Raw genomic sequence first — 27,442 nt, forward strand, 5'->3', positions numbered from 1 at the left:
GTCAGCGACAAAGAGCTGAGAGGAACCTTTGTATGTGACAAAAACAGGGCTAGGAGACCTTCTACTCCTGTTTTAAAGCCTTTATTAGAATCACCATGGGGTGGGGGCCCGATGGGTCGCGCACACCGCCGTTGCTCCCCTGAAGTGGCTCGGAGGAGGAGGAATGCGGCTCTTCCTACGTGGTGCAATGTAGGTAAAGCCGGGATCTCCGTCCTCGCAGGTAAACCCGGAGTCCCCTTTGGCTCGAAAGTCCAGGGGTGTCATCCCTAGCGAGTCTCTTATCAGTCATGAGAGACTTAGCCATGGGAGAGCGGAGTTGGTGGATAGTGTCCTTTGATCCCTACTCCAGGGCATCGCTCTTGGTTTCTTTATTTCGTGTTCCGATGCTTCATAGATCGGGTTTTTCGTCCGGGATGGTGTTTTTCGGTGATTTGCATAAGCTCCGATTGCCGTCTTGGGAAGTCTCCAACCCCGGTCGCCGTGTCAGGAAGTCTCCGACTCCCGTCGCCATGTTGGGAAGTCTCCGACTCCTGAAGAGACCTTCCCTTTGCCCCCTGAAGTAAATCCAAGCTAGCTCTGTCGAATGGAGGGGTCAGGGAGGCCCTTCGAGACCAAGAAAAGACCAAAAAGGTGCTGCTTCTCCCTCCGGGGGATCGGAGGATGTTTATTCTGGCTAGCTTCCAGAAGAGAGAAGAGGCTGGGTGCCTCTTTCCCGGACTTTTTCAAACCTCGGGAGAGGGGCGGGGGAACATATAACACCAACCAATGGGGTAACGTTTCAGGGACAGGGAGGGGAGGGGAAAGACATGTCACAGAGAAACAAAGTAACTCCCAGAAATATGCACCACCACAGACTCCGGTCGATAGGACAGGGTTAACAAGGAACAGTTTGGCATGGAACTCAGAACCGGAACGCTTCAGAACCTGGAACAGAGGCTGGAAAGAACACTTGCGAAACCTGGACTCCACGTAGGGCCTATTCATATCAGTATGGGTTCCACAAGGGGAGTTTATTGCTTCCGACTCGTGAAGGGTCCAGGAACAAAAAGCATGAGACAGGACTGTGCAAGGGGTGAGGAGCAACCCAATGAAACTAGGGTCAGGGGTGGTACAGAGGAGGGTCCAAGGTGTCAGGACCAATCGGTATGAGGTGGGGGAGGCATTAGAGAACTTGGGCCAATGGGAAACCGAGGAAGAGAGAAGGTTCTAGGGATAAGAGAAGGCCCGAGGAAAAAAGGCAGGGAAGAAACAGCCCAGGGGGAGGGCAAAGGAACTAGCCAACAGGCCGGGGGGAAGGGTAGAACTGGAGTACATGTATACATGTATCATAAGAGAAGCCTCAGCCATTTTTCTCCTTAAGGTGAGCCAGTTTAGATCATTGTGGCATCTCTGCAGGGGGATTTACCGCTCTCCTGAATAGAGGGCTCGCAGATCCCCACAACAACATAATACAACAGATCCCCCTTTGAAAATTTCTTTCTCCCTACAACAAGGGTATTTAAAACTTGGATGTAAACTTCCCATTCCTGGATGGTGCATTTTGCTCCCATCTTGCAGTCTTCCCATCCACAGAACCCTAAAACTTAAAATAAAGCAGAACAAAAAGCCTGTACCGCAACAAACTCACCCTATGGCAGCAGGTCAACAAAATGGGCCTGTGGAAGTCTGCAGCAATGACATCCTGTGTCAGGAGGATTACCAGTCACTCCTCAGAATCATCCTACTAAAACATAGGAGTCTCCCTTAGAGAAGTGGTGCCATGGCGGCTGGGACGGCAGGAGTCCTACGACCTTCCTGAGGAAGCGTCCTGAGAAGGGCAGCTCTCAGAGGCACAGGCACATCCCTCTCCTGACCCAGCAAGCAATTTCCAGCTCGGCAGTAGCTTCTCCCAGGCAATGCAGGGAAGAAAGGACTGGAACTCTGGCTAGTGATTCCACAGAGAAATCAGCCTTTATTGGAGCAGGGCCCTATGTGAAGGGAGCCAGATGCTCTCTGAACTGGGGAAAAACTGAAGTAGATACAGGGAAGGTGAGGGGTGGGGAGAAACCAGTAACCAGTGGGATGCAGGCATGGGGGCAGAGAGTAAAGGGAAGAACCAATGGTGAACCAGGGATTAATACAGGGTTGCAAAGATCTCTTGGAGGAGAAATTTTGCTTTCCGTAACAACAGGGACTGAAGATCATGGATATGTTCTCCAAGGGACGGCAGCAAGCTCCCTGTTGGCCGGTTCTTTGGCCTCCACAAAGTGGTTGCTCCAACACGGCTTAAGTCCAGAGACAACCGATCGCTGCTGGAGACGCTTTCAGGAACCTCTTTGCAGAAGTCCCTGTTTGGGTGCCACTTGTAGCGTCACGCAGGGGGTGGTAGGGTGATGCTACTTTGTGAAAATTGTCTCCAGCAAGGAGCCACTTGGCCAGGCAGCAGACACACACACACACACACACTCCAACACACACAACTTGCAGCAGTAAAGAGCAAGAGGGACTTCGGTGTGGTTATCCAGAGGGGATTTATTTGTTTAGCCTCTTGGGTCAGAGCCCTAGGAGAACTTGGCTCCTCTCCCCCTTCCAGTAAATTGAAAAGGGGGGCTAGGTCTTCTGTGGTAATACCTAGCCAGGGCCTGACCCAGTTCAAAGACCCACACAGCTGGTGGAGATCTGCTAAGGTCTTTGGATTGTCTCTAATTTTTGATTTCTGTGGAACAAGGGTCCAGTTTGTAATTTAAAGTCCCAGATACCTACAAGGCGGCACTCATTGAACCTTCTCCTTCTGGAGCTTGAACCCTTCAGCAATCAAAACATTGATCACTAGGTCAAGCACATACTGAAGTAAATTGGTATCAGGGGCACACACAGTCACATCATCCATATGATACAGGATGATTGCCTCCTCCACTTTGGCTTGCACTGGGCACAGAAGTGAAGCAATGCACCATTCACGAATACTGGGGCTGTTGTTCATGCCCTATGGCAGTACTCACCAATGGTAGCACTTCACTGGGGCTTCTCAGTTGATGGAGGGAACTGAGAAGGCAAACTGCAGGCCATTGGCAGGGTCAAGGGGAATTTGGAAAAAAACAATCTTTAATGTCAAAAATGGCCAATTTCCAGTTTTGAGGGAGCATCGCAGGCAAAGGCATCCCTGGTTGAAGTGACTCCCTGTCTTCAGTGATTTTGTTTATTTCTCTGAGATCATGGAGGAGCTGCCACTTGTCTTTCCCTGGCTTCTTGATAACAATTACCAGGGAATTACAAGAACTTGTGGTTGGTATGATGTTACCTTCGGCCAGCTGCTGTTCCACAAGCTCATTAAGTAAGCATCCTTACTTTTTCTTTGTTTAGCAGCTACTGATCTGCCAATACTGTTGTGTTTAGCTAGGGCCCGGCGGTCGGAAGATATCGCAATGTACGGGAAGACAGAATCATCCCCCCTCAACAGTTTATGGTAATTACCCTCCTAATTAGCCAGTGGCACCTAGCTGTGACAAAAGCAAATGGGAGTGACATTGTAAACTTAGGTTATAAAGTGTCAAACTCTTCACCAATAAATGCCATTTTGCCATCCACCACATTGGTGTCAGCGTGCAGAATGGACCCAGTGACCTGGGGTTGGTCACTGTGTCGTCCCTGAATCAGGTTGCCGCACCTTTCAAAGGCAACAAGTGGTGCCGAAACCCGGGAAGAACAATGTGTCTGGGAAACGGGAGTCTCCTGGACAGGTGAGCGGCGGTTGGAGCACTGGTCCAGCTCTGGCAGGGAGGATGCCCCCAACCATCAAGGAGAATGGAAGCCCTTGGGAAGGTCGTATCACAATTACGTAAGCAGTGGGGGATTGAATGTAAGCCTAAGGATTTTACTCTCGTGGTTGCAAGGCTTTTGCATATTGGGGTCATAGATCAGCCAGTAGATATTCTCCACCCTGAGGTGTGGGAGAGATGTACTAAAGCATTTGCCAAGGAAACCATATCCTCAGGCTGTGGGAAACAGCTTAAGTTGTGGGGTAAAGTTGTTAAAGCTCTGCAAAAGGCTATACAAGAGCAGGAAACCTGGAGGGCAGCAAAATACTTGTTGGCCACCCCGAAATTAGGGGTTGGGGCAGCCACACAGACATTGCAGCCCCCAGACGAGAGCAGCTCTGCTGAGCTGAAGGGGACACAAGAAGGCGATATGTCCTCTCAATTCCCAAATCCCAATCCGCTCACAGAGAGACAGCAGAGAGCAGAAACTTTCTGGAGGGAGTTAACAGAAGCAGCCAGGGGTGCTGCAAGGAGAACCCGGGTGGGACCACCGCCCTATGCACCCCAAGATGGCACCGGGCAAAAAGACAAAGAGCGAAGGGAGGATGTCCTTGGCAAGAACAGGGAACAAATAGTGGCATTGACAAGCGTACATAGATGGGGAAAGACTGAGGATGAGAAAGATAAAGTACGTGGGAGGGAATGAGAATGTGAAGCGAAGGAGGTAAGAGGCGGGGGTGCTGCACAGCGAGAACAGGAGAATGTGAGGGAGAAAGGTGGGGGGGGATTCAAGAGGGGGAGAGGAGCAGAGAGCGAAGCAGAGGGTCAAAGAGAGGGTGGGGCAGACCAAAAGAAAGGGGCGAACCAGGAAGGAGGAAATGGCCGGCCCACAAGGGACATAGGCGGGGTCGGAGCCTGACAAAAAGGTATGGGAAACCAGAAGTAGCCAGTCAGTCGAGTTCCGACTCTGGATCAGAAACCAGCGGGGACGAGTGGTTCGTGACCGATTTCCTTAGAAGAGGAAGCAACAAAGATAAACAAGAATATCCCCCACCGCACCTTAAAAAGGAACTGAGAGGGGATACCCCCCTCACGGAGTGGAGGGAAGTAAAGTTTGCATGTGCCACCTGGGTCTCTTCAGCTGCGCTAGCGTTCCCAGTCCGGGTGACAGATGGGGGACAAGACGATCCACTCACCAATAAACCCTAAAGATGTACAAGCGATTGTTAATGCAATTGCAGAGAAAGGACTTAATTCTGCCATGGTTTCCACCCCTCATAGATGGTCTTTTTGGAGCAGGCTACATGCTCCTGTTTGATACAAAGCAAACTTGTAGACTGATTTCTGATGGGGCAGGGATGATTGTTTTCAAACAAGAGTGGGAAGGCAACTGTGTGAAGCTACTAGCCCAAGTCACCGGGGCAGATCATCCACTACATGGCTCCAGCCTGCAGCAGCTGATGGGCATAGACCCAACAATGATTACACCTCAGGCGCAGGCCCAGGGTCTGCTGGCCCACGAAGTTATGACAACCAGTCATGCGGCCAGAGAAGCTATTTGCACAGCCTCGAGGGTTATTGCCAAGCCATCACCATGGTCCACAATAAGACAAAATGAGAGTGAGAGCTTCACGTAATTTGTAGATTGCCTGCAAGCAGCGGTCGACTCCTCGACCCTGCCTGCAGAAGTGAAAGGCCCAGTTTTGGCAAATTGCTTGTGTCAGCAGTGTAATTCGGCAGCTAGAGATCCTACGGTCTCTGCCCGCAGGGTCAAGCACCGCAGACATGATTAAACATGTCACAAAAGAGGAACATCTAGCCCCAGTTCAGGTAGCAGTCCGTACCACAATAGCTAATGTGATGGCATGTTTTAAATGTGGACAGGCAGGCTGTATGGAAGCAAACTGCCCCAGGGCGGGGGCCACATAACAGCACCTTCCCCACATCTGAACTGACCTAGGGGATCATGTTGGGTCTGCGGGAGAAAAGGACATTTTGCTAAAGAATGTAGCCACAAGACGGGAGGAAACACACTTGAAGGGACTACGTAATGACAATTTTGCAGCTGACCCACACACAAGCTGGGCAGTAGGTAAAGTGTGGTCGGTGTTTGCTCTTGCCCATCACAACATTTGGGTAAACATACAAATTACTAGGTTACTACTGCCAGTATTCCAACCAATCAAACCCAAATCTTGCAAACTTGTGCTGGCTGTGTTATGATGCAAAACCCCCTTTTTATGAGGGTGTTGCCCTTGATGTTTCTTTCAGCTATTCAGTAGCAGAGAATCTGCACCAGTGTAGGTGGGACAACCCCCGGAGAGGAATTTCCCTGAGTCAGATCACAGGCAAAGGCAAGTGTTTAGGCACTGCAACCTTTATTATATATATAACCTTTATTATAGCAGGGCCCTCAGTGAAGGGAGCCAGTGACAGCAGCTCCCCGAACAGGGGAAAAACTGGGATATTTATAGGGAAGGAGAGGGGCAGGGGAAACTTGGATACATGTATCCAAGTACAGGATCTCTGAACTGGCCAGTTCCCCAGCCTCCACAACTCCCCCTTCTTTATTTAGTAAAAAGGCATCTCCCAGAGACCTAGTTATCAACTTTTTAAAACAGGAGAATGTACACAAGACGATGATGACTTAAAGAATCCAAAAGATGTTCTAAAGGAGGAAGGCAACCCATCCTTTGAGTCCCCTGCTTCCAAAAATGTCCTCGAACCACTGGGGCTCCTTTTCTCTTTCGAGTTCCTGGATCATGTTGCTGATCTTCTGGATGTGTGCATGGATGCTTTCACCGTGGTTGGATAGCTTAAAGCAGCACAGCCCGTCAAACTCCTCGCAGCTGTGTCCATGGGCCAGGAGAAGAAAATCTATGGCAGCTTGGTTTTGTAGAGTGGCATGCCTTGACAGTGTCTTCATCCGCCAAGAGGTCACTCAAGACAGAGGAGGTCAGGTTGGCCTGCTTACCAAGCCAACACTCCAGGTGAGAAAGCTCACCAAGGGCTTTAGCAGCAGCTACCCACGGCAAAAATGCCGACATTACTACCCTCTTCGTATGTGGCCAATCTTCAATTTGCAATTCTATTGCAATTTTCATCTAATTGGGTGAGATCTCTCTTTTGGCGGGCCAATTCATTCTTTCTTTGCCAATTGTACATCAGGGTTGAATTTAGAGTGAGGATGGTAAGCTGTCCAAGCATGCAAGGACCTCCCTGGAGTCGGGGAGGGATTCCTGTCCACACTCTATCCCCACAGATCAAGAACACTCCCCAGGGCAGCACTCTGGGATGGCGAGAGGAGGCGGATCATGTACTGCTGGTGAAATTGCACCATTTAAACTGATTGTAAATTTTACTATTGGGAGTCACAATTTTCTTTGATTTCACTGCCCTGTGGTATTCCGAGGCAGGCCATGCCTGGCCTACTACTGGGCGATAGTCAAAATCTATACAATAGGTAGCCTTGGAGGACCCCAAAAGCTCCAATTCCTGGGGTTCCTCTGGTGCATGGTGCACTTGTCCCAAGTGTCCACTGGGTTGGGTTTTTTCCCTGTGAAAGGGTATTCGTGGGGCTTCAAAGGAACCCCCACCAGGGAGGATGACAGAGGGTTGGTGTCGCTGCCCACGGACAAGCACATGTGGTCTTGTCTTAGAGTCTTGGCGAGGGTGATCCACACATTCTCCCGGGGCTGTGCTACTAGTCAGGCAGGTATCCATGGCTGATGTTGTCACGAGCATCCAGGTGGTCAGGAACGCAAGGATGGTTTTATATTCCATGGTCTGTAAATGAATGTGAACAAATTAGGGCTGAACAAGGAAAGATGTTATTTTTCCTTCTCCCCTTTTCTACTCCTGTCTCTCCCCACTTTATCAAAAAAAAATAAATGAGGAATGGGTATTGGGGATGGGGCAGTTGGTTGCTGGTGGGGCCATTTTGTGTAGAGGGGGACGCATGGCCAAGGCACCAGCAGTACCAGCATTAAGTTGCATCTTTGTGCAAAATAGCAATCGGAGAAAGATAATGACGATAAGAAAGGGAAGGGAGAGAGGGAAGAGGTAGGGGAAGGGAGTTAAAGGAACTTGTGCATCTTCATGTGCCTGGATGTAGGCTCATGTCTTGGTTGTGGTCTTGGTAGTGGCCCTGGTAGCAGGACGGTTTGGGTTCTGTTTGGTCAGTGGTCTGGTGATAGGCTGCTTCGGTGGACTCTGGCGACATCTCCGTCTCCAGTCTGCGGTGGTTTGTTGTTTTTCTGGACCTGTATGGGTCTCAGGAGACTTTGTGATGTCTGAGTCCGGTGCAGGGTTTGCAGGACCTAAATATGGTTTGATATTTTTCCCTGAGAGCCACTTAGGACCAGACGGCGTGGACACACAAGCATATCCTCTTCCCCAGGTAATCAATGGGAAAGGTCCTGATGTCTGTTGTGATTTAGGATCCTTGATCAGCACTGGCGGCTTCTCTTTAAGTTTGGCATGGGTCGAATTAGAGAAGTGCCATATTACAGCGGGTTCAGGCTCTGTGGTTGAACAATTTAGAAAATTCATAACCTATAGAGCCTTGAAGAGCCTCTCAATGGGAGGAATGATCTCTGTTCCTCCCCTGTTGCCTCAGATGAGGTGTAGCGACCCGGTTCATGAGTGACATGATGGCTAACCTTACAGGCCTGTCCGGCTAATCACACGCCAACACCAGTATGGTGGATGGTGAAGAGCATTTATTTCCGGTAAGCACGGCTTTATATGATCGAGTTATGCTTACGTCATCACCGTATTATTATGGGTTAGAGAACTTTGGAGAAAAAGGGGCCCTGTCTTCCCGTACATCACGAGATCTTCCGATCGGCTTTTCCCTATCTAACCACATCACTCCTTGCTGATCAAGGATTCTTTTCAGATTTTGGTGTGTCCTTTCCACAACTGATTGCCCGAGAGGAGATTGAGGTATGCCTGTGGTATGCTTTACCCCCCAACTGGTTGAAAAAGTCTCTCAATCTGTGAGAGGTGCAAGCAGGTCTATTATCTGTTTTAATTTGTTCTGGGACTCCCAGGGTAGCAAACGCAAGGAGGAAATGCCAGATAGTGTGTTTGGCATTTTCTCCTGCATGAGATGTGCTGAAGCAAACACTGCACCAGAAAATGTGTCCACTGAGACATGGACATATTTGAGTCTCCCAAAGGACGGGACGTGAGTCACGTAAGTTTGCCATATCTGGTAGCTATTGAGTCCTCGGGGGTTAACCCCGGAAGTCATGGCTGGAATCTGAAAAGCTTGACAATTGGGACAGGTGGCAACTATTGCCCTGGCCTGATCCCTGGGTAACTTGGATGCAGGTGTGGATGCCTTCACTGTGGCTTGATAGATGGAAGCAGCACAGCCCCTCAAACTCCTCACAGCCATGTCCATGGGCAAGAAGCAAAAAGTCTTTTGCAGACCAGTTCTGAAAGGTAGCATGTCAAGTGGTCTCTTCAGCTGTCAGGAGGTCACTCAACACAGCGGATGTTAAGTTGGCCTGCTTACCAAGCCAGCACTCCAGGTGAGAAAGCTCACGAGGGCAGGTGTGAGCTGAGGGGATTGCTGGCACTGCCCATGGACAGGCCCATGTTCTGTTGGAGTGTCTGTGAGGGTAATCCACAGTGGATTGTGGATTGGGCTGTGCTACCAGCCAGGCATCCACGACTGATGTTCTCAGAAGTATCCAGAGGGTCAGGAACTCGAGGATGGCTCTGCCTCCCATGTTCTGTTCTGTGATGGAACACAAAAAGATTAATTCTGAATTCTGATTTCAAAGGAGGGACTCCCCCTTTTTTTCTTCTAAAAACTAAATAAAAGGAGTGGGTATAGGGGATGAGGTAAAAGTTTGCTGGTGTGGTCACTAGCTCTATTTATGCCCACAACTGAGAACTCACGTGGCTATTGCTCTGGGCCTAGCTGTCCTATTGATACAGTGTGCTGAACAGAGTCCATTATCATCACTGGATGGGCAGCTGACAGCTCCAGATGGGTACGATGGTTCGTTCTGTGATTCACAGTCCAAGGTATATCCAGGACATGTGTGTTGTACCTTTTTGACATGGTGCCAGCTCCTGGCACCAGGCCAAGAGTGGGCTGCTCCTGGAAAGCAGGACAGCTTAGGGCTTACGCTCTATAGCACAGGCTGTCCAGAGTCAAGGGCAGGAGCAAGGATGAGGGAGAGGTCTTCATGTGGCTTCCAAAAGGGATTTATTCTTTTGAAGGTTCCAGAGAGGAAAGACAAAAGATACAGGGATACAGCAACTTGCATGCAGGGGAGGAGCAAGAGTAGCGTACAAGTAATAAACCAGCAGGGAAGACTTAGGGGAGGAGAACAAGGTGGGGTTACATAATACATAAACCAATGGGAAACACAAGGGGAGGAGAGTGGGGCACATGGGCCAATGGGGCTCGGAGGAATAGGGGAATTCCAAAGGGGGCAGTCCCAGCGGGGGTTGACACAAGGGAGGATTGACAATTTAATGGAAGGGGAACAGGAAACATTCAGGAACAAGGGGCAGGTATCAGGGTGGACTGGCAACCGGGGTAGGAGGGCATAACTGGGACCAAAGTATTAACATTGGGGTACAACTTAACAATAAAGTAATTGAATCACATATAATGAACAAAAATGCCCCACAACACCTTTTCTGCTGCTATTTCAAATCCTGTATTTTCAATTGCTGTGATGGTCTTTTTATGGATAGTCTGTAAATAAGCCTCAGTCTGGGCAGAAATTAATATATCATCCATCTATTGGAAGATCATTGTATCTGGAAACTTTTTACGAATCGGTGATAGGATTTGTGCCATAATCATCTGACACAGGGCAGGTGTTTTTTTCATACCCTGGGGGAGGACTTGCCATTGATATCGCTTTAAAGGGACCTGTGTATTTAATGATGGAACCGAAAATGCAAATCTGGGAGCATCTTTGGGATGGAGCAGTATGCCAAGAAAACAGTCTTCAATATCAATGACTGTGAGCTGCCAGTCCTTAGGGAGCATGCAGGGTGAGGGAAGGCCTGGTTGCAAGGGCCCCATGTCTTCCAGGACTTCACTGATCTTTTGAAGGTCCTGAAGGAGCCTCCACTTGTCTTCTGCTGTTTTTGTTTTTTTTTTAATGGGAAGACAGGGGTGTTCCACGGACTTGTTGATGATGTTATATGGCCCTTACACAATTGCTCTTCAGTGAGGGATTCAAGCGCCTTTAGCTTTTGTTCAGGAAGGTGCCACTGATCCACCCACACTGGCTCATCAGTTTCCCAAGTTAATGGTGTGGTGGCCCCCACTAGAAATCCCATGATCCTGAAGGGATTTCTAGCCAAGCCCCTCATTGGGACAATAGGTCCCTGCCCCACAATGTCATTCTGGATTGCCCTATGAAAGGTTTTATTGTGGCTACCTGACCTTCAGGTCCCTCGATGATGATCAGATGTTTGCTCTGTAAGAACATGACAGTTATGTTACCACAGGGTGAGACCAATTCCCAGTACTCGGCCATTGGGAATGGCAACAAGTGTGCCATCTGCTGCAGTATGAGTGATGCCTGTAACAGAAACTATTTTGCCTTTGTTAGACAGGTGGCAGACTATTTTTTTCTTGTCTCTCCCCGTTGCTCTGGTCAGATACACATACAATTGTCCATATCTGAATAGTCTTATCCTTGTAAAACATACATTTGGGCAGTAAGTGTTACCTTGTTCAGAAATAAAGGTGGATTGAGGCACATAACAGCTACAGTTTTTTCTTGCCTAGGGTTTACTGTTACAACTTCAAGAATCACTTGAAGGCAGTGTGGTGTATCTTTTACATCCCCAACAACAAGAATATCATAGGGTCCTTCATTTGGCCCAAACTGACCAGAAGGAATATGTACTATAACTTAGTTGTCAAACGTGATTGAAAGTCTACTCACCAACACCCTTCGGTCAGCTTGTTTTAGCTGTCCTTGTTGCTGGAAGAAAAGGAGTCCTTTCTGTTGGTCACAGCACTTGGGAATGTACCTGTAGGGTTGGGTGTGGATAGTAAGGTGACACTACCTTCCCAAAAACACCTCCAGAGAGGTCAGTGTCTGAGCAGGCTGCAATCACACACACACTGACATGCCACAGATCGTTTCAGGTCAACAGAGAGGCAGGAAGGGTCTTTGTGTACAGTTCCAATGGGGTTTTGACACTGCCCGTCCTTCGGCTCACTGGCGCTCCGGCTAGCTCCTTGGTTCTTGGCCGATGGCAGTGCCAAGAGTGGGGAACCACGTGGGGACTATGTCTCCCAGCATGGAACCTCCAGAGCTCTACGCACTCAGGGCTCTGTACGTCTCAGGGTGTCAGCGGTCATGGCAAAAGGATCTGAGAGGACTCAACTTCTTCAGCTTCCCAGGAACAAGTTCATTTGCAGGAATGGGGAACAGGATGAGGAATAGGGCCAGAAACACGCGAAGAAAGCTTAGCCGAGACTCCCCGAGCACCTCTGTGCCTCGGGTTTTAAGGACAAAGGGCGGTCAGACCCTGAACCAATGGGAATGCTGCGAAGGAGGAGTCGGGGGAGTGGATTACAATATTAAGGGCCAATGGTAAGGACGCAGGGGAGGGACGGCAGCTATACAATCAGTGGGGCGTCGAGGAAGGGGTGATGGGCAGGGAAGGATCTAGAGCAAAGGGCTGGGTTTACACTGACAGACATAGGTTGGGGGCAGGATGAGGGTGATGGATAGGGCATTCTCTGGAAAAAGGGAAGGGGTTTACAATGATTGATAACTGGACAAACCATTCTGGGAATAGCAGGGGGACAACTGGAACAGACCAACTTAAACTTGACAACACCAAACAAACAGGCGGCAACATCTCCCCCTTTCTTTTTCAAGAAGAGGAAGATGTGGGGTCTGGGGGAGCAGATGGCACAGTAAACCATTCATTGGAGGAGGAGGGTTGAGGAGGAGGATGGGAAATAACACAATTGACTTGAGGTGGAGGGGATACAAGGTGTAGGACGGCTTGAACTAAACATTTTTTTAACACTGCGAAAGCAGCGAAAATTATAAAAACGACAAAAACAACCCATAACACAGTCCGAATAATGGAGGAGAGCCATCCGGACACACCCCATCCTGAGAACAAGTTGGTGACCCAGTCGCCGGTTTCCTGATGGATCTGGTGGATCATGCCTTTCATCTCGGAGATGGTCTTCCGGATGTCGGGGCTCTTGCTAGTAAGGTTTAGGCAGCAGAGCCCCTCGAAGTCTGTGCAGTCATGGTTATGTAGGAGCAGTAGGAAATCGATGGCCGCTCGGTTTTGAAGAGTGGCTCGCCTGGTTATCTCCTCGTCTTCAAGGAGGTCGCTCAGCACAGTTGACGTTAAATTGGCCTGCTTGACCACCCAACACTCAAACTGGCCTAATTCACGTAGGGCTTGAGCAGCGGCCAATCATGGCAAAAACACGGACACTGCTACCCGTTTTGGCTTGCTCCAATGAAAAATTTCGGAATCACAGTCTGGATCTAGATCCTCCAGACTGCGTTTCTTAATGACCGAATCATTCTTTGGAGTCCAGTTCTCAATTTGGGTCGTATTGGGGGAAAACAGGGACAACCGGCCTAAGGTACACAGCCCTCCGAGAAGGTGAGAGGGGATGCCAGCCCATGCCTGGTCTCCACAAATTAAAAACATGCCTTTTGGTAATTTAAGGGGATGAGAATCTAGGGTGGAAGGCATTTTCACATGTGCGATGTTTCTGCACCATGCAGCTGCTTGGAACTGCTTATTATATTGTATCATTTGTGGATATAGGGCAGGATTGCTTGGGTAATAACGGAACTGAACGCAAAAGGGTGCTGGGGAAGAATTTAACAAATGAAATTCTTGAGGCTCAGCGACTGCCCGCTCTAGGTGGGCCTGCCAGTCTCTCCAAAGGAGGAGGGGATTCTAGACAGGCCTTTTTACTCTATAAGATGAAATAGAGCGGACTACTCACTGAGCTGGCCTACTTTTTTTGGCCTCTTTTATTAATTCCATTAAGGATTTTGGGTACTCTTCTGGCTTCAATGGGATCCCCACCATGCAAGTGGTCATCGGGTTTCCCGCTGCTCCAGTAGACAGACATAGCTCATCTCGCTGCAGAGACTTCGCTAACATTACCCAAACATTCTGTTTAGGTTGGGGCACGATCCACATGACTGCTTGGGTCACCAGCAGGATCAGGAGTGTGAATCCCAGGGTGATGCTCGATGTAGTCTTTGGATGGCTCTCTGAAATAAAGAGATAGGTATCTTGCTTATCATAACAAGGGGGATAATGCATCGAAGGGGAAAGGGGATTCGAGGTTTTCTTCCTCTTCTTCTCTTTCAGGGGTTATGAGGGTGGCTTGTACGGACACGACATTATCCTCTTGTTCGTCTGGCGGCCTGGTAGGGTGTTTTGGGACATAAGGCTTCACCCACTTCTGCGGGATCCACCTTAGTCCTTGGGGCGAGGAAACACAAGCGTATCCTCGCCCCCAGGTCACCAGATCAAACGGACCCAGGACCTTTTGGGTCTCTGGGTCTCTGACCAGCACTGGAGGGCGATGTTGGAGCTTATAGTTGCTGGTGGACTGGAAGTGCCAGGCCACTGGAGGATGGGGGTCATCATCACTGCAATTCAGAAAATTCATGGTAAACAAGGCTTTGCACAACCTCTCCTGAGGTGTGCAGCCTCTCATGGACCCTTTTTGATGGGCTAAGACACGTTTGAGCAATTGGTGGGCTCGCTTGACAATTGCTTGGCCGGTGGGGGAGTGCGGGATACCTCTTTTGTGTTCTACTCCCCACTCTTGCAGGAATTCCTCCAGTTTCCTGGGCCATTGTCCGTCTTGAGCTCCTTGGGGACCCCCAGTATAGAGAAAGCCTGCATGAGGTGTTTACAGACCTGCTCAGCTTTCTCCCCTGTGTGGGCAGAAGCAAAGACTGCGTCCGAGAAAGTGTCGATGGAAACATGTACAAACTGAAACCTCCCAAACTCAGGGATGTGCGTCACATCCATCTGCCACACCTCGCAGTTCCCCAGGCCCCAAGGGTTAACCCCTGACCCCAGGGAGGGCATGGCGGTGGTCTGGTAATGCGGGCATGTGGCCACAACGGCTCTGGCCTGATCTCACCGCAGATGGAATTGGCGGACCAGACTAGGCACATTCTGATGGAACATTTGGTGGCTCAGCTTGGCTTGTTGGAACAGATCGGGGAGCTGAGCCATTGAAACAGGGGTAGCGAGGGAATCAGCATTCTATTCCCTTCGGCTACCGGGCCATGGAGGTCCATGTGTGATCTCACATGCATCACAAAGAAAGGTTGCTTTCTGTGGGAAACAATGTAGATTAATGCAGAAAGCAACTCAAACAGCTTTGGGTTCGAGATCTCCTTTAGGGCTGCATGCTCAGCCCTTGCAACCACCCCTGCTACATAGGCCGAATCTGTTACCAAGTTGAAAGGTTCAGAAAACCTCTCAAAGGCCCTAACGACTGCATCCAACTCATCAACTTGTGGAGATCCTTCCACATATTTAACGTCTGTCTCCCATTGCTGAGTCTCGGGATCTCGCCAAGTCACCACAGACTTGTGAGATGCCCCAGATGCGTCAGTGAAAACAGTTAAGGCTTTGAAGGGCTTCCTGCTCCGCACCTCTTCAGGGATCACATCAAATTTGGCGTTGAAAAATTTGTGCGCAGGGGCGTGGACTGAAACTTGTCCTTCATAACTATCAAATGCAATTTGGAGGATCTTGTTTTCCTGAAGCAGTTGATTGAACATCTCTTTTGTCAGCCTATCCGGGGACGCCTTGTCCCGAGACAAGCTGACCGGCACTCGAATGCATGCGAAATCACACCTGGCCATCTCCCTAAGCCTGGCTCAACCTCTCCTGATAAGCTGAGCTATCAGTTCCTGTGGCCGGGTGACACTTTTGGACCATTGATGACTCAAGAAAACCCACTCTATGATCAAGAGGGGATCCTTAGAGCCTTGGTCCCATTGAAAAATCAGCCCACACAGGTATGGCAGCCTCCCTAATACAATGAACTCGAATGGTAGGGTTGGTTCATACCGATGCGGCTGTCTTTCGACTAGGGCATCTTCCACTTTCTCCAGGGCTTTTCTCGCCTCTGGGGTCAGGGTCCTGGGAGAACTTAGCTCCTTCTCCCCCTTCAAAAGTATGAAGAGGGGGGCTAGGTCCTCAGTAGTGAGGCCCAGCCAAGGCCTGACCCAGTTCAAGGTCCCACACAGCGAATGGAGGTCCGCCAAAGTCTTTGGATTGCTGTTAATGGTCAGACTCTGAACCAATGGGAATGCTGCGAAGGAGGAGTCGGGGGAGTGGATTACAATATTAAGGGCCAATGGTAAGGACGCAGGGGAGGGACGGCAGCTATACAATCAATGGGGCGTCGAGGAAGGGGTGATGGGCAGGGAAGGATCTAGAGCAAAGGGCTGGGTTTACACTGACAGACATAGGTTGGGGGCAGGATGAGGGTGATGGATAGGGAACTCTCTGGAAAAAGGGAAGGGGTTTACAATGATTGATAACTAGGGACGAACCATTCTGGGAATAGCAGGGGGACAACTGGAACAGACCAACTTAAACTTGACAACACCAAACAAACAGGCGGCAACAGGGTTTATTCCAACCACACACCGAAGGGGTCCAGGAACAAAGACAGGGAGTAATGGAGGGTCCAGGATCTTGAGGGGGTGGATCCAAGGGTCAGGGTCCAATGGGAAGAGGGGAAAGTGGTGCAGAGGCGGGGTCAGGGAGAGGGAGAGCCAATGGGATAACAGGGGCGGAGGAGTGCACCAAACTGGGGCCAACCGGGGAACAGGGAGAGGAGAACTTTCTCGGGTAAGAACAGACAAGGTAAAAAGGGGAGGGACAGCCAACAGGCTAACTGGGTATATGTCCTAGTTTAGGGCAAATTAAAATTAGGGAGGAAAACTCCAAATGGGGGTTTCCCCAGGGAAATAACCCCTCCCCACCAACTGGTCTGGGAAAGGAGAAAAAATTCCTTGGAGAAAAGTGGAAAAAGCTGTTTATTTAACACAGTTTGAATAATATTAAATAATAAAGCCTCTTGCTGTTTGATGGGATGGCAAATCTAGGAAGAAAAGTCCTTTTCATGTGGCTGTTCTTGTGAATGTGGCAGCAACCTTGTCCACTCATCCCAGGTATCCATTGGATTGGGTTCCTTAGCTGCATAGGGATAGTGCCTTTCTGTCTAAGGAATTCCCACCAGACACGATGATAGTGTGTTGCCGAATTCGCCCGTGGCCATGCATAAATTGTCTTGTTAAGAGTCTTGGTAAGGGTCATTTTGTGTAGGGTTGAGGCACAATCCATCCTGTGATGTTCAGCAGAAGCAGCAGCATCCAGATCTTCATCATTATGTCTTGGGGAACAGTGAAAGGCAGGCTCAAAATAAACATATGAACCTAAGAAATAATTGACAAAAACTTTAAAATCTAGATCTTTAACTTAACAGCTTGGTTTTTTTCCTCTACTCCCCCTTTTCTTTATTTAATCATTTATTTAATGATTTATTATCATTATCAGAATGATAAGGGGGAAAGTAGGGTGAGGTAGGGTAAGGGTGGCAACATAAAGGTAGTTTTAAAACTTCTTGAAGAAAAAGAATTAACAATATAGCAACTTAAAGCTTGTCCTTACAAAATGCTGGATACAACTTATCCATTGCCATAGAAACAGTCTATGAGAGAAACATCTCCACTGTCTGCAGCCACATTATCTGTCCGAGGAGGTGTGCTTGTCTGCTTTTTCTTCCTGCGCCTCCAGGCTGCTTTGGGTGTCCTCTTGGGAGTTTTCTTTGTCCTTTTCAGAATCCTTTTTCAGGTGCTGCTTCCATTTCTTGGGCATAGGGCTTGATGTTTTTCCCAGGCATCCACTTCGGACCCGAACCTGTTGTGACACTGGCATACCCTCTCCCTCGTTATTAATGGGAACGGACCCATAATTTCTTTACTCTCTGGATCCTTGACAAGCACCAGCAGTCTCTCCTTTATTTGTGCCCTGGTGTTGTTGGCAAAATGCCGGACGATGGGGGATGCCGGCTCCATAAAGGAGTTATTTAGGAACTTAAAAACATATGTGGCTTTGGCAAGTCTCTCAATGTTACTGAGATACTCAACCCCACCCCCTGCCTGTCAAGGATCTGTTTCAGTGATCTGTGGGCCCATTCCACAATAGATTGTCCTGCTGGAGAATGAGGGATGCCTGTGTTGTGGCTTACACCCCACTGATTGAGGAACTGTTGGAACTTTTGTCAGGTGTAAGCAAGTCTGTTATCCGTTTTTATTTGCTTGGGGATACCTAGGGTGGCAAAAGCTAAAACAAAGTGTTTTATTATATCTTTTACCTTTTCCCCAGTGTGTGCAGAAGCAAAGATGGCACCTGAAAAGGTGTCAATTGAAACATGAATGTATTTTAGTCTGCCAAACGAGGGATAGTGCATCACATCCGTCTGCCAGAGTTGTAATGACTCCAGTCCTCATGGGTTAACCCCTATGCCTAGGGATGGTAGGGCGTATTTCTGGCAGTTCAGACAGGACGCTACTATCACTCTGACTTGCTCTCTTGGTATTTTGAATATCCGCACAAGTACAAGCATGTTTTGATGATAAAAATTGTGCGACATTTTTGCCTGTTGAAAAGTGTTTGGCGAAGTGCACTGTGCGACCATTGCCAGAGCATCTGCTCTCTGGTTGCCTTCTGTGATGGGTCCTGGAAGGTCAGTGTGTGACCTGACATGCATTATATGGTATGGTTGCTCTCAGTGGGAGAGAAGGTAGACAAGTTTCGAGAGCAGTTCATACAACTTGGGATTTGACACCTCATTTAGTAAAGAATGTTCAGCCCTTTCCACTACACCAGCTACATATGCCGAATCAGTGACCCAATTGAGAGGTTCTGGGAACCTCAAGAAGGCTCTGACAACAGCTGCTAATTCTGCAGTTTGAGGTGATCCTGCACAATTCTGACATCAGACTCCCACTTCCGTGTCACTGGATCTTTCCAAGTCATAACTGACTTGTGGGATCTCCCAGAGCCATTGATAAAAACTTTCATTGCCTTCAATGGAATTAGGGGCGGTGGCGTGCTCCACAGTGGCCCCGACTAGAAATCCTGTGATATTAATGGGATTTCTAGCTGCATTCCCCATTGAGACAAAAGGTCTCCCCCCAGTAATGTAATGGTACCCTGACCAGAAATGGTCTAACTGCGGCCACCTTGTTATAAATGAGACTCAAGACTTTCTGAGGTAAATTAAGCCTGTCCTGTTTATTGAAACTGAGCTGAAGCAGAAAGAGGATGCAGGCTAATCCTGTGTGTCCCACTCTACAAACCAGGATAGCAACGAAGTATCCCAATGGAATCCCCAACAGAAAAAGCCCCTGCTAACCCGCAACACTGTGATTTATACCACTGTGATTTAAACCCTCCTGGATTGTTCCATTTTGGATCCTCTTCAGGACTGGTCGCTTTTTTGGGCTCTGATTGGTCCATAACCGCGTTCATCCTGGTCATTTTCCTAGGGCATCGAATGATTGGTGGATGTTTCTTCGAATCATTACTCACGGTGATGACAACATCTTCATTACTTCATGTTCTTGAATGTTCTATTCCAGGCCCCCATAAGCCCCCTTATATTTCTTACCAATCCTCCATTCTATCCACCCGACCCCAATCCAGTATCAACCCCGAACACTCCCAAATCCTGAACAATCCTATAAACCATCATCTTAACAACTTTACAACATAATTAAACATAGTTAACTGTTATCCCTTATAACTTGGTAATTCATAACATCAATTAACTATCCAACAATAACAACTTTAATTAACCTCCCAAGTTCAACAAGAAGATCACTTATAAAAACCTTACCCTCTGGCCCTTCAATAAGGATGGTGTGCTTGCTCTTCCGTGGGTGGCAGCTCCTCTGATGCCCGAGATTATGCCATTGGTGGGAACCAGTTCCCATGTTGCTGGCCAGTCAGAGCATGGTATGGTGGTGACATCGGCTCCGGTGTCCAGCATCCCTGGGAGGTAGATCCTACTACCTCTGTAGAACAGGGCACACTCAATCAGGGGTTTGTCCTGATTCACAGACTCTGTCCAGTACACTATCAGATTTGAAGGAACCGAATAAGTTCAGTCCGGTAGGAGATAGGCCATTGCAATTGGAACCCCTTTAGGTAAAAAGTACGGAGAATCCAAACATATGACCTTCATAGTGATCTTCATGTGATGTCACAGTTTGGACCTCAGGGACTACTTCCAGTGTCTCTGTGTTATGCAGAGAATCCCCCATGACTAAAACATCCCGTGACCATGAATATGGTCCGTGCTTCCCTGTAGGTGTAACATATTCGTGTGGGTCATTAAAATGGAATGACAGTCCACTCACCAGTGTGTGCCTGATTCCAGAAAACTGACCAAGGGTCTCGGGGAGAAGATGTTGTTGTTGTTCCTCACCGTAGCTGGTGTTGAGGGCTGGGAATGGTGATCCTCCACAAGACAGAACAGCCTGGCATTTGCTGTTGTGTGGGACGTCCTGCGCTCGGCCTGTAGTTCCCTAGATGGCAATGGGAGTTGGGATAGTGCTGCATGTGGCAATGGTGCTGGAACTGGGGGCAGTACCTGAAGTGTTTTCTACAGTCCCAACAGTCATCAGAATGACAGGCAGATGAGGGATGATGTTCCGTGAACCGTTTATTACACTCCACCTTTATGTGCCCCATTTTTCCACATTTATAGCATCTCAAGTTCCCTTTACTTGGTACTGGGGAACCCTAGGTTGCCACCATGGATTCTGCCACCATGGCTTCTGCCACCGCTTTACCTACCGCTTTACCACTGCCACTGTGCATTCTGGAGCAGACAGCCTGGTGCACGCCTCTATCATTTGTTCAATGGTGGGCTCAGGCTCAAAGGGGAGTGCCCTCAACACTCTCTTACACTCTGTGTTGGCATTATTCATGGCAAGTTTACAGAGCAGTTCATCCTATGCTGCTATTGATTCAATCTGTCTGTCTGTGGAGTTTTGCAGTCTGTCCACAAATTTAATAGAAGTCTCTTCTGGCCCCTGTTTGATTTTTGTAAAATTTTGCTGCAGTGTTGTGCTGTCTGGTGTTTGAAGGAGGCAGTTTTGGCTGCATTCTTTGTGTCCTCAGGCATTAGTCGGGGGATATCCTGCACTTGGTCTTCCGGTTTTTCAAAATCCCCCTCACCGGCTAGGTGGTCCAAGGTGATGCCTGCCCTCCCATCCTCATTTTTGTAAATCTTAAGTAATGGTTTTAGCTGCCTCTTCCATACTGTTTCCCATAAAAGAAACTCAGCAGTAGAGAGGAGAACAAACATGATGTATTTGATGTCATGTGGCATCAGCACATGTGCAGCAAAGGTTACAGTCAGAAGATTTTTAAAATAAGGTGACCCCCTCCCATGGTCTTTGCACACTTTAAAAACTTCCATTAACTCCCCATAAGGGATGGAGTCCCACTTTGGGTGTCGTCCGTTCCTGCTCCCCCCCATAATCAATTTGGGCTGCCAGGAGTTGTAGCTTTTCCACCACCTCCCAATTCCCATCTCTGGTAGCCTGCCTTTGTACCTCTGCCCAGTGATTGTCTTTCTCCTCCTCAGTATTGGAGGAGGAGCTGCTCTTGTCCTCACAAGAGGAAGGAGGCTTAGTGGCAGAGATACTACCCGCCAGTGGACCGGTGTGACCTGATGGTGTGGGCCACGGGCAACCAAGATGGCTGCCTTCCCAGTCCCTGTCATCACCACATCCAGTTCTGGTGTTACGGGATCCAGATGTGGTATGCCTACCAGGGACGGAGTCAGGGGTGGAAAAGGTGACTCCGGAAGGAGAGGCAGAGCCCACGCCAGGAAGGGGTGTCCTGGTGGAAAGGGGAGATCCTGATGCAGGGGCATGGGTGGAGCATGCCACGGGGGCAGAGCACGACGGACTGAGAGTGGGGAAAGGAAGAAGAGGAGGAGGGTCACAAGGGGTGATAGAAGCATCCATTTCAGGAGCGGGAAGGGAATAACTTGGAAGGCACAAGATGTCCATTCCCCTCACGAGGTCAGCAACATCTTGTGCCATTGGGGATGATAAAACTGGGGATTTTACAACTGGAAATGTGGGGGCAGGCAGGAGGGCAAGGGAAGGATCCAGAGCAGTGTGATCAGAACTGCCCTGGAGAGGGAACAAAAGAGGATGGGAGAGGGCAAAAGGGGGGTGGCTCTCCTGCGCCTTTTGGTGGTTTCTGTCTCCTGAGCTTCTCTGCAGGGAAGAGGGATTAGGGACACAGCGAAGTAAGGTAGAACTGGGGATTTTGAACTCAAACAATTTCCTGAACTCCCAGATCCCTCAACAATCCCTGAACAGAATCATAAATCAAACTGAAAATAGGGAAAAAATTTGCAACTTTAAAATCCCCTTGTGACTGTGAAACAAACAACTTTCTCCCCACAGCACCCCAAAATTAAATTAACATAACAGAATCAGAAATAACATTAAGAAAATGCTCAAACAACCAATGAATAAAATGTTGAAAGTCCCCTTTTGAAACCCGCTTCTTCCCAACAAGGGTATTGAGAACTTGGGTGTAAACTTCCCACTGTGAGAGGATTAATTCTTGTGCCCATCTCTCATGATACTATCTCCCCACAAGACTTACAATGAGAAAGAAAATGTAGAAGAAAGACCCAACACCCCAAATTCACTCACCCAACACCTGAGGTGGGTCATAAGAAAAGTCCTGGGGAGGTCTGCTGGCACAATCGATCCTTCTCACCCCCGGAGAGTTGCTGCTCGCTCCTTTCAGGTACTTCCAATAAAACCTGGAAGCACTGTCAGGGGAGTGGATTGCCCAAATGTGGCTTGTTTCCAGAGGTAGAAGCCCCTGGAGACGCTTTCAGGGATAGACCAAAGTCAGGTCCCTGTTCGGGCACCACTTGTAGTGTTGTGTGCAGGTTGTAAGGCGATGCTACCTTCCCAAAAGCACCTCCAGAGAGGTCAGCGTCTGGGCAGGCTGCAATCACACACACACTGACACACCACAGATCGCTTCAGGTCAACAGAGAGGCGGGAAGGGTCTTTGTGTGGAGTTCCAGTGGGATTTATTCCAACCACACGCCAAAGGGGTCCAGGAACAAAGACAGGGAGTAATGGAGGGTCCAGGAATATATGTGGATCTTGAGGGGATGGATCCAAGGGTCAGGGTCCAATGGGAAGAGGGGAAAGTGGTGCAGAGGCGGGGTCAGGGAGAGGGAGAGCCAATGGGATTACAGAGGTGGAGGATTGCACCAAACTGGGGCCAACCAGGGAACAGGGAGAGGAGAACTTTCTAGGGAGAGAACATACAAGGTGAAAAAGGGAGGGACAGCCAAAAGGCTAACCGGGTATCTGAACTGTTGTATGACAAAATGGAGATGCAAAGCACTATGGGAAAAGCCCTTCTTATTAACTTAAAAATGGAGGAAAATCTTACACTCTGGAGGTCTCCTTCCACATCATGATAGCTTTTGGCTTGGGAGCCTCTACAGTCAAGGACACATTTACAAAGCCAGCTCCCCTAGCTACTCCTCCCATAGGAACTTCCCTAAGGGGAAAGAGCTTTTCTGCTTTGGAGGTTTTAAATTGGGTATTGTAATATGGTCCCTCTGCTGGATTTGTATTAGACAGAGGGCTTGAAGAAGAGGTGGATAAACTTAGTTCCCAATTAGGAGGTGGAAGTGGGAGAGTAGCAGAGAAGGGAGAGAAGCTGAGCTAGAGAGAAAAGAGAGTCGAGGAAGTTTGTAAAGGGATTGAAGAGGAGGCTGAAGGTGTGACAGGTAGGGACTTTGGATCTTGGACACGGATGTTTACATTTGAGGCAGGAGATGGTGAAGGGATAACCAGGGCTGGTGGAGGGCTCAGGCTTACAGTGTTAATTGGGGAAGTGCTTGAAGTTAGGATAGAGGGATTTGGGGTGCTGCTGGGTAAACAGGTAAACAGGGAGAGGAGGAAGATAGTCTAGGGGATCCCATTTGCCATGAACTTCTTTCTCTGATTCTTTTCCTTCTTTATCCCCTTTCTCCTGTTCTCAGTTCTTAAGTTTACAGATCTTAATTGTCTCTTCTTTAGTGAGATCTCTTTCCCGACAGGCCACATAGGTTAGTTGTTCCAAATTAGGGTTTCCTTGACCCCTTATATATAGCAGTTAAGTTTGGAACAAACCCAGGGACCATTGGACCCATACCACGACCACTCCGCTTGCAGTTCTAGATTGGGCCAAACCTCTATGAAATAATGAATTATTTTAACTTGATCTAGGCTGTTTGTAGTATTATATGTCTCCCATTTGTCTAACAATTGCCCCCGTGGACTGTCAAGAGGGATGTTCTTTTGTGCTTTACTCTTTTTCTTGGGTCTTACTTCCTTACTTACACACTTCCCCATCGTTATCTCTTAATCAGGCCTTAGAAACAAACTTTCTGTGCCCCTACCCAAACAAAAACTTAAAGACGGGCAATATAATCTATAAATAACCTACACTGATTTGGCCCTTCACACTAAAAGTTCCTTAAGATGCCTCTACCCAAATGAAAGAACTAAAGACAGGCAAACTAATCTCTAATCAACTCAAACTTGGATCCTCATCAGGGTCCTAAAGCCCAAATGATCTTGAGGCCTCTAAACCCGGCCACCTGTTGTCCCCTCAACTCTCGCAGGATTCTATAGCCCAGATGTTCTTGAGGCCTAGCCCTTCAATCCAGCTCTCTTTGGTCTTTAGTGGGGTGCACTCCAGACCAGTCATTCTCCCAGGGCATCAAGTGATCGGTTGTTTTCTCCACCAAAGGTGGTTTTGGGTGTCGATGTCACCTCTGGGAGATCATATTCTGGAATATTCTTTTAACTTATCACCATGCAATACCCTACCATCCCTGGACCATCCGCATCTCCACTTGACTACATCCCATACCAATCACTGGTTTTCCCCCACTTCCCTTATAAACCCAAGACAACCTCTAATCTCCAACAACAAATATATTAACTATTAACTAGGTACATAACTTATAACTCAATCATTAACGATTGGTCAACATATTACAACAGTTAGTTCTCTTATAACACTTACAACAATATCGTTGCATATTAAGCAATTTTCTAGTTCTTGTTTCTGATTGGATATGGATATGCAGGGAGGCAGGACAGACATGAGGGCAAGCAAGAGCCAGCGAGGGCAGAAGAGCCAGAAGGTGGGCTGGGGCCAGTGCAGAAGCATGAGACTCAGAAGCCCCCAAGGCTTGTGACACAGTTACTTTTATGCTGCTGGTTCCTCCCAAAGTCTGCCTGCTAACAGGAGACCATTGGCTCAGTCCAATGTCTCAGTGCCATCCACTGGTAGAGACCATTTGCCATCAGCTGCAGAGTGTCTCTGCAGGGTTCAGCTTCAGTGTTCCCCTGCTGTTGCCTACCCCATGTGAGACATGAACTGGTTGCCAGGCAAAGTCCCCCCAGAAACAAGGCTTTCCTCCATCTTCTCCTCCGTGTCTCCTTGTCCAACTCCTCCCCCACAACCCTCTGACAACCAGGGTTGAGACAAATCAAAAGTAAATTGGCTCCTCACATCATCCCTTTAAATAAATCCATTAGAAGTATACAGAACTATCTTACTCTGCCTGTCTGCAGTACGGGTCACATGATCTGAAGAGAAAATTAACCTCAAATGAGAAATTTGCAAGCACAAAGTTACTGCACCGAAAAGTAAAACCAAGGTCTTTTCACCTTATTATGTAAGACACTATAAAACCTTCAGTTTCTCGCTAGAGAGGGAGAATTTCCAGAGCAGAGATGAAAAGATAGGATGAAATTAATAGAAATGCTGAAGTTTGGGGTTTTCTTTTTCTCCTATCACTGAGTGAATACAGTTCCACTGAGGGCCCATCTGGTGGCACTGTTTGCTGAAGTCTTTATTTCACAGACTAAAGGACAAATCCTGCAGGGAGGAAAAGAGAAGGAAAAGGACAAATCTCGCTAATAGAGCTTTTCATGTTGCAGTGGTCAAGTGACATGGTCAAGCCTCACTTTATGTGCCTGTACCATCATGTTCTTTTCAGTCCCATTGCCAGGATTCCTGCACAGGGAATATTGATCTTTCTACTTTTCCCTGGGTTTTTTTCTTGTTTTTTTTTTCTTCTTGTTCCTTTTTCAGTTACAGCAAATACCAGAGAATAGAAAAATATCTATTTTTAAATGCCCAAGTGCATGGAAATCTACAGATATATGTGTATATATTACATATTCTCTTTTTTCCTGACAGAAATATGGTAGCACTGAGCCAGTAAAACTTATTAGCATTCCTGAATAGAAACTCAGAAATTTGAAATGCAGTTGTGCTGAACATGTAGCTTGAAATATCTTGTTTATTAGTTTCTATTTTATACCTTAAAAATAATTTGATATTCTCCTACTTGGAACTTCTTGTAAAGACACTTCTGCTCTTTCACTCTTTATGTAATTATTAAGAGTGACTATATCCCGTTTTCTTGGAGGGAGTACAGCCCTTTAAAGTCACTGATATTATTGAAACTTTGTGGCATCAACTGAGCTGGCTGGTGGAGAGATTCAGGTGCCTAAACATACACATCCAGGCCCTTTAGATAGCATGGGGCATCCAAGACACTCCTGTGGGAAAGAGAAAATCTGGGGCACCCAGATTTCCCATTGGAAAGACTATGGGCACCAAGTGGGAAACCACATGGGATTACCTCTCTCTGTGTGTTACAAGACCTGTGTAAAGTCAGGATGTCTCAGCCTTCAAGGGAGAGGATTCAAAGGCTGCTCACATTTCTCTGGCATTGGGATAGGACCTCCTTCCAGCTTCTCCTCTTGTCCATTTGTGTGGTGCTGCCTTCAGTATTCTTAGAACCCCATGTCTCAGGGGAAGAAAGAGTGGTAGGGGTTTTTTTCTCTTTTATTTAATAAAATAGTTATAATGGTTACATCCAGAGTCAGCACAGGGGAGGGTGGGGAGCCCTTGGCTGTGAGGAAGAGACAGGACAGAAGGATGGACACCTCCACTTCTGGCAGCAGAAGTCCATTATGGCATTTTATCCATTTGAATCAGCACCTCTTTTTTTTCCCCCGGAGGGCTTTGGTGCTCTCTCCAGCAGGACAACTGGCAGTTTTCAGGCCCCAAGCCAGCATCTCTCCCCCAGATATGATATGGGAGGATTTTTGTCATTTCCCTCATCATGACTTATACCCTCTGAGGATCTGCTCACCAAACATTGTGGTGCTGGGTGAGTCATGTAGATTTTTAAGATGGGGTTCAACTGCTTTTCTGCGGAAAGTATCCCACAGCTAAAATGGCATTTAGGTACATCAAGACATTTCTGAAAGCGTTGGGAAACTTTAGGCACTCAACTCCAGATGAACACTTGTGAAAGTCCTGCTGTAGCCCTGTGCAGAAAGAGATGTGATAGCTCAGACTTTCCTATCCCTCTCACTTCTATACTCTCCTCATAAAATTCTCCCCGTTAAGTAGGGATAGATGTCATTTGTGGTCGTTGTAAAAGTTTGACTGAGTTTAGGATCCCCTTCCTAATCAAGCCATTAACTTTTAAAGATGAAGCAGAGAAGAGCACAATGTAACGCAATAAAAAT

General features: G+C 48.0%; 1 long non-coding RNA gene and 1 pseudogene across 1 annotated transcript; one reads left to right on the top strand and one right to left on the bottom strand.

The window, feature by feature from the left end:
• Positions 1-368: 368 nt before the first annotated feature.
• On the bottom strand, positions 369-7,959 carry LOC147648609 (uncharacterized; annotated as a pseudogene).
• A 2,632-nt stretch (positions 7,960-10,591) lies between these two features.
• On the top strand, positions 10,592-22,471 carry LOC147648610 (uncharacterized). Its single transcript, XR_015280996.1, has 2 exons — positions 10,592-11,029; positions 18,873-22,471. It is a non-coding gene; the product is annotated as an uncharacterized LOC147648610 (long non-coding RNA).
• The last annotated feature ends 4,971 nt before the right edge of the window (positions 22,472-27,442 follow it).

The sequence above is a fragment of the Cyanistes caeruleus genome, chromosome Z, assembly GCF_971803275.1.
Source record: "Cyanistes caeruleus chromosome Z, bCyaCae1.hap1.1, whole genome shotgun sequence".
Taxonomy (NCBI): Eukaryota; Metazoa; Chordata; class Aves; order Passeriformes; family Paridae; genus Cyanistes; species Cyanistes caeruleus.